At 42.8% G+C, this 8,267-nt stretch overlaps 1 pseudogene; it reads right to left on the bottom strand.

The window, feature by feature from the left end:
- On the bottom strand, window positions 1-3,749 carry LOC136479478 (uncharacterized; annotated as a pseudogene).
- Window positions 3,750-8,267: the final 4,518 nt, after the last annotated feature.

The raw sequence follows: 8,267 nt of genomic DNA, 5'->3' as shown, positions 1-8,267 counted from the left end.
TTATAACATCACATTATCGAGCCGAACTGCAGCAGCTGGCTTTACAACGATGGGTACAAAACTACCATTGGTTACACTAACAAAATCAAAACTAGTAAGATCTAGGCCTGAGAGACATTGAATGTCACCATGTTGCCAATTAGCTGAAGCATCGGCCATAGCAATAAAAGCCGATGTATCCGCATGAACAATTTCCACATCATCATCAACCCATTGGATCAAAAACTGGTGCAAGGTAGAAGGAACACAACGATTTGCATGTATCCAGTCACGGCCCAATAAAACACTATAATTACCTTGCTTATCAGCAATGAAGAAAGCTGTAGATATTGTTTTGCTTCCAACAGTAAGTTCCATGGAAATAACACCCATTGCCTCTGTAGGCTCTCCTCCAAAACCACTGAGTGTCAAGTTGGTCTTCACAAGATCGTCATCCTTTCGCCCCAATTTCTTGAAAATTGAGTACGGCATAAAGTTTATAGCAGCTCCGCCATCAACTAGCATTCTAGATATTGGTCTCCCATTAATATGCCCTTTAATGTACAACGGTTTCAAGTGACGACTTGACTCATCAGGCTTCTCAAACGTAGCTTCTTTGGGACCAAGACACAACTGCGCTGCTTCACTTTCCTCCATAGCTCTAAATTCTGAAGGCAATGTAAATACCATGTTAATTTCCATGCTATCAGGAGAAGGTGAACCATTTTTAATCACCGGGGACCCGTCATTAGACAACAGATCCTCCTCATCATCACTGAGTATCGGAGAAGATGTAGCAACTGATTTTGCCCTCCACTCTTTACGAACAGGAATCATAGGCCTTTCTTCATTAAACCATTCATCTCTCCACTTTTCAGCTTCATCTTCCCTCAATTTGTTCATGCGCAGCCTCTGTAACCCCACCAACGTGGCTGTGGCTGTGTCCCAGGTAATATAGGCTTATTCCCTTCAACTTTCTGTGCTTCTGAACTACTGCCCGGCATAGCTGAATTTGATGTTGTTGCTGTCCCAGAATTATCACAGTGAATAATGGAATCAGCTTTTGCCATAGCCGATTCACTGCTCATGGATGAAACTGTATCTCCTTTGCCATTTGCTACTGTAGTAGCATTATTATTCATGATCAGCTCTTGTGTTGCTGTTGTACCATGTCCTTCAGTATCAGGTTGGTTCTTAGTTGCAACTGAATTTGATTCTTCATTCAAATTCCACTCTCTTTTACACGGTACACCTTCCGGACAGTCTTTCGCTGATCCCTGCCACTAGACCGATTTCTCTGTTCAAAACGGTTGTGTTTTGGATGTGACAGTCTATTAAATACTGGCCTCCTATGAGCTGCCCACCCAGGATGGAATTGTCCAAACGGCATCATCGGAGGAGGAGGCATCCATGGTCCACATCACCCCCATGGCGGACAAGGAGCAAAATCAACTGGTGGAGGTCCCCATGGCATAGGCATTGGTGGTGGGCCATTACATGGAAATGGTACTGCAGCTTTAAATCCTTTATGCCTATAATCTGGACCATTGAATTTTTGCCTTGGAGAAGATCTTGGTCGCTTAAAATTATTTGGCCGATTAAAACGTTTTTGACCGGCCCTGCCATTTTGATACTTGGCTAGAAGCTTATCAAAAGTAACCTTCGGCTTCTCTACTTTGTTAAAAGCCCTGCTCTTCACCTCATTAACCTTCCAGCGATCAACTTCTGGACTTTTGGGTTTGATCATTTTTGGCCTAGAGCTCTGCATACCCCCAGAACCTGACGCTTCTAATTTTTTGGTCACCTCTCTGTCATCTTGGGGAGGCATTAATCTATTCTCACCCACCACTACATTTTTTCCTTTTGCTGATTCGGCCTGAGATGGTCGAATTAAGACCTTCTTGTTCTCAAAACTAACCATGTTGGTGGGAAAAGGGTTATCATCTAGCTGCATCTTTTTCTCATCAAACTTCAATCGTCCTTCATTAATGGCCGATTGAACCTGTCGACGGAACACATTGCAGTCATTAGTGGCATGAGAATAAGAATCGTGATATTTACAATATGCACGCCTTTTCAATTCTTCTGGTGGTGGTATAACATGTCCGTTACTCAACTTAATTTGTTTATGTTGTAACAAATAATCAAATATTCTATCGCACTTAGAAACATCAAATGTGAATTTCATCTCTTCCTTCTTGTGTGAGACTGGCTTTAGAGCAGTGCAAACAAATGGCTTAGATTTAGAAGCCCAATCCCACTCAGCTACACACATATCTGCATTCTCATCATCTGATGATTGATAATCATATCCTACTATGTTCACACCAGAACGATCAGTTTTATTAGTTCTTTCAGACTTTTGAAAATTCTTGAACTCTTTAGCCCGGCTTTCTTGAGCCTGAGCCTTTTGTAGAACCTGGCTAATATCTACAAAATCCTGCCCTTCTAGTTTTTCTTTAAGGTGTGGGAGCAGACCCGCATAAGCTAAATCAGCAAGGTCCCTATCAGAAATTGCCAAATTAAAACACCGGTTTCGTGTATCTCTGAACCGTCGAATATATTCAGCAACAGATTCATTATGTTTTTGTCTAACCAATGCCAAGTGTGACAATCTGAGTTCAGTATCTCCAGTATAAAAATATTCATGAAATTTTTGTTCTAACTGGGACCATGTGTAAATAGAATTGGGTGCGAGCGAAGTGAACCAAGAAAAGGCTGTGCCAGACAATGACAATGGAAATAACCTCAATTTATAAACATCTTCAGTACTAGCTTCACCACACTGTACGGTAAATTGAGCTATATGTTCTAGTGTAGTTCGACTATCATCTCCTGTAAACTTGATAAAGTCAGGCAACTTAAACCCCTTAGGATACTGAACCGCATCATAATGATCAGGGTACGGTTTTCTATAAGTTCTTGCCTTCCCTCTCGGTTCCAACCCAAACGAATGTTTTAAAAGATTAGCCAATTTTTCCTCAAGATTATCACTAGTTCCTGCATGGGGCTCGGCCACCATAGGCCGATTTTGTGCAATTGGCTGTTGCTGCCTTAAAGAGTTGGGTGGTGGAACACTATGATTATGCGGGAGTGGTGCTTGGTTTGGCTGCACACATGGCAAATGTTTAAAAGAATTATTCAGATTACTAGCAGGCAATGAGCCACATGCGTTGCCAGAACCATGAGGTAGTGGGGGAGGCACATAATATGCTCCAGATGGGTATAAAGAAGTTGGAACGTTTACTGTCGTTCCATATACTCGGCTTTGATTATTAGTTATCAATGGAGCCGAGGAGTTCGCGCTAGCTGTAGGACCTGGCAGAGGAAACATTGCAGGTGTAAACCCTAAACCAGCAGCACCTTGTGGGACACTAATGATGGGACTACTGCTACTTTGCCCAGCATAAAAACCCGTCGGCATACCATACTGTGGTTCTCCAGGTATGGGCATAGAGAATGCCGACGAAGCAGGAAACTGTGTTTCACTAAAATCAATAGAAGCTGAAACATCAGTGATTAGAGGCAGCTTATTTCTATTTTGTTCACTATGAGGTGCTAACTGCTGCGACACACCTCTAACCTTTGCCTCATCAAAGAATTGTTTCATCCTGTCTTCTAGGTTTTTCATAAAATTGTCACGTGTATTACAAAATTGGGCAGTTACTGATTGATCAACCATAAAAGACATCTCTTGTTTAAGATCACTTACAATCTCACTTGCCGACTCTACCTTTTGTGCTTCGGTGATGGCCGGCAGTTCAGGCTCCTTCAAGATGACACCACCCTGGCGAGTCTTCTGGAAACAGGAAAGCATGGCACCTTCAAATTCTTGTTTGCGCCGGCGCTGCTCATCTTCAAATTCTTGCAGACGCTGGTCATATTTCCGGCGATGCTCTTCCGACAACTCTTCCAGTGTGGGCTTGATGATGTTGCTGGAGTTGAGATCGGCCGCATCATTAGGCATGATGGCCGATCAACTCGAATCCCCAGCGGAGTCGCCAAATTGTGTTGACGTGCGAAATTGATCTCACAATCAACATACTTGATTTCTCGATCAAGATAGTAACCTGGCCGATCTTATCTTTTGTCAGGTCAAAAGACAGAATGCACGGCCTTCTTGCTGACTTCAAGAAGCGTGTCTTGCTCCCAGCGACCAGCAACGGATCAATCTCAAACGGGACCTAAGTGGCGTCTAGATCCCGCTTGATGGATGCGGCAACTAGGACTGGCCCTAGCGCCGCGATCTCTGAACTTGGCAGGCAAGAACGGAGATAGGAGAGGAAAAAACGGAAAAAAGGAAAAGGTACATAAGAACTGCGAAAATAGTAGATTGATTTTTGTTTGGCGATGTTGGCAAAAAATAAACCTCCAGCCTTAACCCTTCATATATATAGGGGGATCTGGACTTTGATCCTGCAATATGGCAACTGAGCTCTCTAAGCCGACAAATCATTTTGTCTCCGTGGCGCACGGCATGCATCAGGATCTGCTTGGCCTTTCTATTCGTTATCTTCCAGTGAACGTGCTTGGTCTTCCACATGCTATCTTCTAGCACCACATGCCTGACCAAATTTAGCTATCAACAAATGCCAAATAAGAAGAAATATAGAGATCCCTAGAGTTGGTACATCATGAACTCCACACAGAAAAATGCACAAAGTATTAAATATTGATTACTGATGAACTATAGCTTTGAGGTTCCTATATATTAATTACTGATAAGCTATAATACCTCCATCGTAGGATAAGTGTCATTCTCACTTCTTGAAAAGTCAAACATTTTTAACCTTGACCAAATTAGTGTCATTAATCATTGAATGGACTTTTATAACAAAATTATTTGGAGATATAAATATTGCTAATATTTTATACAAACTTAGTCAAACTTAAAAATAATAACCAGTACGCATGTCATAGTGATTATGTTACACTTGTTAGGTTCAGCAAAGTCAGTAATTAGTTGCCCTGTACGTAATCGGATCCTAGCCCACTAAAAATTCATATCCTGCTCCTCTGCTTCACGGATAGCTCCTTGACTGGACAACTCGACTCCCCCAAAAGACATGATTGAGCTCGAAGACTCAGAGTCGCCTCATGCTCTGTGCGGCTGCTCCATCAATTGCGCGAGCAGATCTGCAGCCGAGGGGCTCTCATGCTGTCTTGTCACCGGTAAGATATATCCCTAGCTTCCTTTTTCTCAAGCTTTTGCCAAAACTTACCGAGATATATTATTCCTCAGCAATCTATAGTGGATGATTGGAATGATTCGAGAACAAGAGAAGAGGATAGACGAGGAATGTACATGAGAAGACCATTTGAATTTCTTGATTGGAGCACGACACAGAAGGAGTTCAGCTGCAGCAGCGCAGCAGCCAGTACATGATGATTGGTGGCTTTCACCACCGTTTCTTGTTGGCAGAGATCAGTGGAACTACAGGGAGGCAAGGATTCACCGTCGACGGCGGCACACAACATTGGATTGATAGATACAAGATAGTTTTGTATTATGGACCTCTAATATCCATCACTTCCAGGGGCGGAGCTAGGATTTGAACATCTGGCAGACTGTTTGGGGATGCCAGACAATTTGTAACCTCAGTGACGTGCAATTTCCCTTTACCTCCTATTCTTAACCCTGAATGGCTGTTTCTTTCCACACTTGTACACCTCTCTCTTCTCCCTCTACTCTACAGTCTTGTGGTGCTGGCATTTGTTACACGTTGTTCGAGCTAGGAGGCCAACACATTATATATGTGGTCTACTACCACCAGTGCTACTTTTTCATATGTTATAATTGGTGTTCCCAACAGAAATTGCGGACAGGTATTTTAATTGATTCCTTTGTACCTATATGTCCATTTACTCACCAAATATATACATATCTTGCACGAAATGTTCATTGGGACAATGGCACTGTAAAATGTGAATATACCTCATAGGTGGTCTTGGTGGCTTGTTTGACCAAGTACTGCACTTTGGGTAGTTAATTTTTCTAGTTCTATTACCATACATGCTTTGGGTGAAATGGAGCACATGTGTCCTAGTTATTATGTGTCCTAGTTCTAATTTCCACAAAAATAACGATCCGTCTGTTATCTTTATTTTTATCGTCTCCTAATTGAACTAACATTAATGCTTTTGATGTTGTTTTTTTGGGCCAAAAAATAAGTTGCACATGCGTAGTTGTGTAACATTGGTGGGGTCAGGAAACTGGAGATATGTAGAAACTATAGCGTCGTTATAAGAAAACGAATCAGGTCATTGAGATGTCAGCTTGAATCACTTGCGTGAATAACAGATTCCAACTTCCAAGTGTAACACCCTAAAATTTGCCTCTTCTGAAAATAGATTTAAAATAATTTAGTTTTTTATTTTGTGCTCATGAAATATAGGAAAATAATTTTTTTTCATTAAATTAAAATTCATCATAAGGTAGCAACATGTTTGAGCATACATGCCCTTGCATTTGATTTATTTGGTTGAGTGGTTTCGATTGAAAATTTAAAATGCTTTAAATTGCTTTTGCAAATGAAATTAAAATTTACTTTAAAATAAAAGAAAAGAGAATTTGAAAATAAAAGGATTTAAAAAGTTGTGAAAAATTATTTTTGGAAACCTACCAAAATTGCTCACTTTTATTTGAATTGAAAAGTATATTCAAAACTTCATTTGAATTTGATGAGGATCATATTTGCATTTGGATTGAAAAAGGAAAATGAGCAAAAGAGTTTCTTTACTCCTCTCTCCTTCTCTCTCTATTTCAACCTAGCAGGCCATTGGCCCATTTTCTCTTTTTCTTCTCCCGCTCAGGCCCAGCTTCCTTCTCAGCAGCCGCACGCACCGGCCTTGCTTCTCCGCCGGCCCAGCTGGCCTCTTGGCCTTTCCCCTCTCCTTCTCTCGATTGGGCCAACGCCCTATCAAGCCGCAGCCCAGCGCCCGCAGCGCCGCGTCGCCCGTCCCCGTTCCTAGCAGCCCGATCCCGAGTCGGCCTAGGCGTTCTTCTCTCTGGTTTCCAGCCGAGTGGCCCACGTCGTGGCCCAGCTGCCCACGCCACACGTTTCCTCCCTCTCTCTTGCACCGACAGGTGGGGCCACCCTGTCAGGTTCGTCTCCTATACTCGTAACGGACCGAACTCCTTTGTCGGTGTCCATGTCCGGCTCCATTACGCCTCTCCCTCGGAAGCTTGCGCCCTAAGGCTGCCTGCCTCATAAATAGCCGGCCGAGACACGGCGCCTCCCTACTCCGCCCTCCAGCACCGTAGCCACCCTTGCCGAGCCACCGCAGCCACGCTGCAGCCTAGCGCCGCCCCTCTGATTCCGCCGAGAAGAAGAAGACGCCGCCGAGCCGATTAGCAGTTCATCTGTCACGGTAAGATGATCTCCCAGTTCGCGTGGACTTCATGAAACTGCAGACCCCCTTAACTCCCTCTCTCCCACTCTGTGTCACCTCGCACTGCTACATCATCGCTCCACCGCCGCCATGGTGCACTGCTAGCTAGCTCTGCTCGCCAATAGTTGCAACAGATCGCATAGCCGAGTAAGCCTTAGCCCTATCTAGCTCCTAGAGCCAACCCCGAGTCTAATTTAGCTGCTTCGCGCTTCTCCCCAATTTCTCCAACGAGAAATCCCCAATGCCGGCAAAATCACCGCCGCTCAGTCACTGTTCCGGCGCCGGCATCTCCTCTCCCTCCCCGTCTTCTAATCTCAGCCGTCCATTCCCGATCTAACGGTCCAGATCTCCTCATACCCCTTTGCGTGGCTTAATTGCGTAAGAGCCCCTCTAGTTTTCTATTTTTAAACCCGTGGTCCAAAGCGTATTTTTAGGATGGGTTTTCTTCCTTGGAAAACATATTTTCGTTGGTTTAGATCCTAAGTACATTTTCAGTTATTTACAGATTTGCTACTGATTTCGTTTTAGCCATAACTTCTCCGTTTTAACTCCGATTTGACCCGTTCAAATTGCGTTAGGTTCGTAATTTCATAATCTACATGTTCATACTACTGTTAGATATGTTTTCAACTTTTAAAATTTGAGGTTAGATTTAATCTAATATTTTAATAAAAGAAATCTTGTTTATTTCATATCTTGTGCGTTTTTACTCTGTTTTAGCCCATTCAAGTTGCGTTAGATTCATAGCGACGAGATCTACGCGTTATTAACAGTGGTTACCATGTCACTACTTCTGGAATTTCATGGTTTAAATTCTAATTTGAATAATAATTCTACAACTGGGTTTTATAATTCGAATCTAAATTTGACTTAATTCAATTTATCTAAGCTTTTAT

The sequence above is a fragment of the Miscanthus floridulus genome, chromosome 9 (genome assembly GCF_019320115.1).
Source record: "Miscanthus floridulus cultivar M001 chromosome 9, ASM1932011v1, whole genome shotgun sequence".
NCBI lineage: Eukaryota > Viridiplantae > Streptophyta > Magnoliopsida > Poales > Poaceae > Miscanthus > Miscanthus floridulus.
The sequence above is the reverse complement of the archived record's forward strand: the minus strand, read 5'-3'. Positions and strand labels throughout refer to the sequence as shown.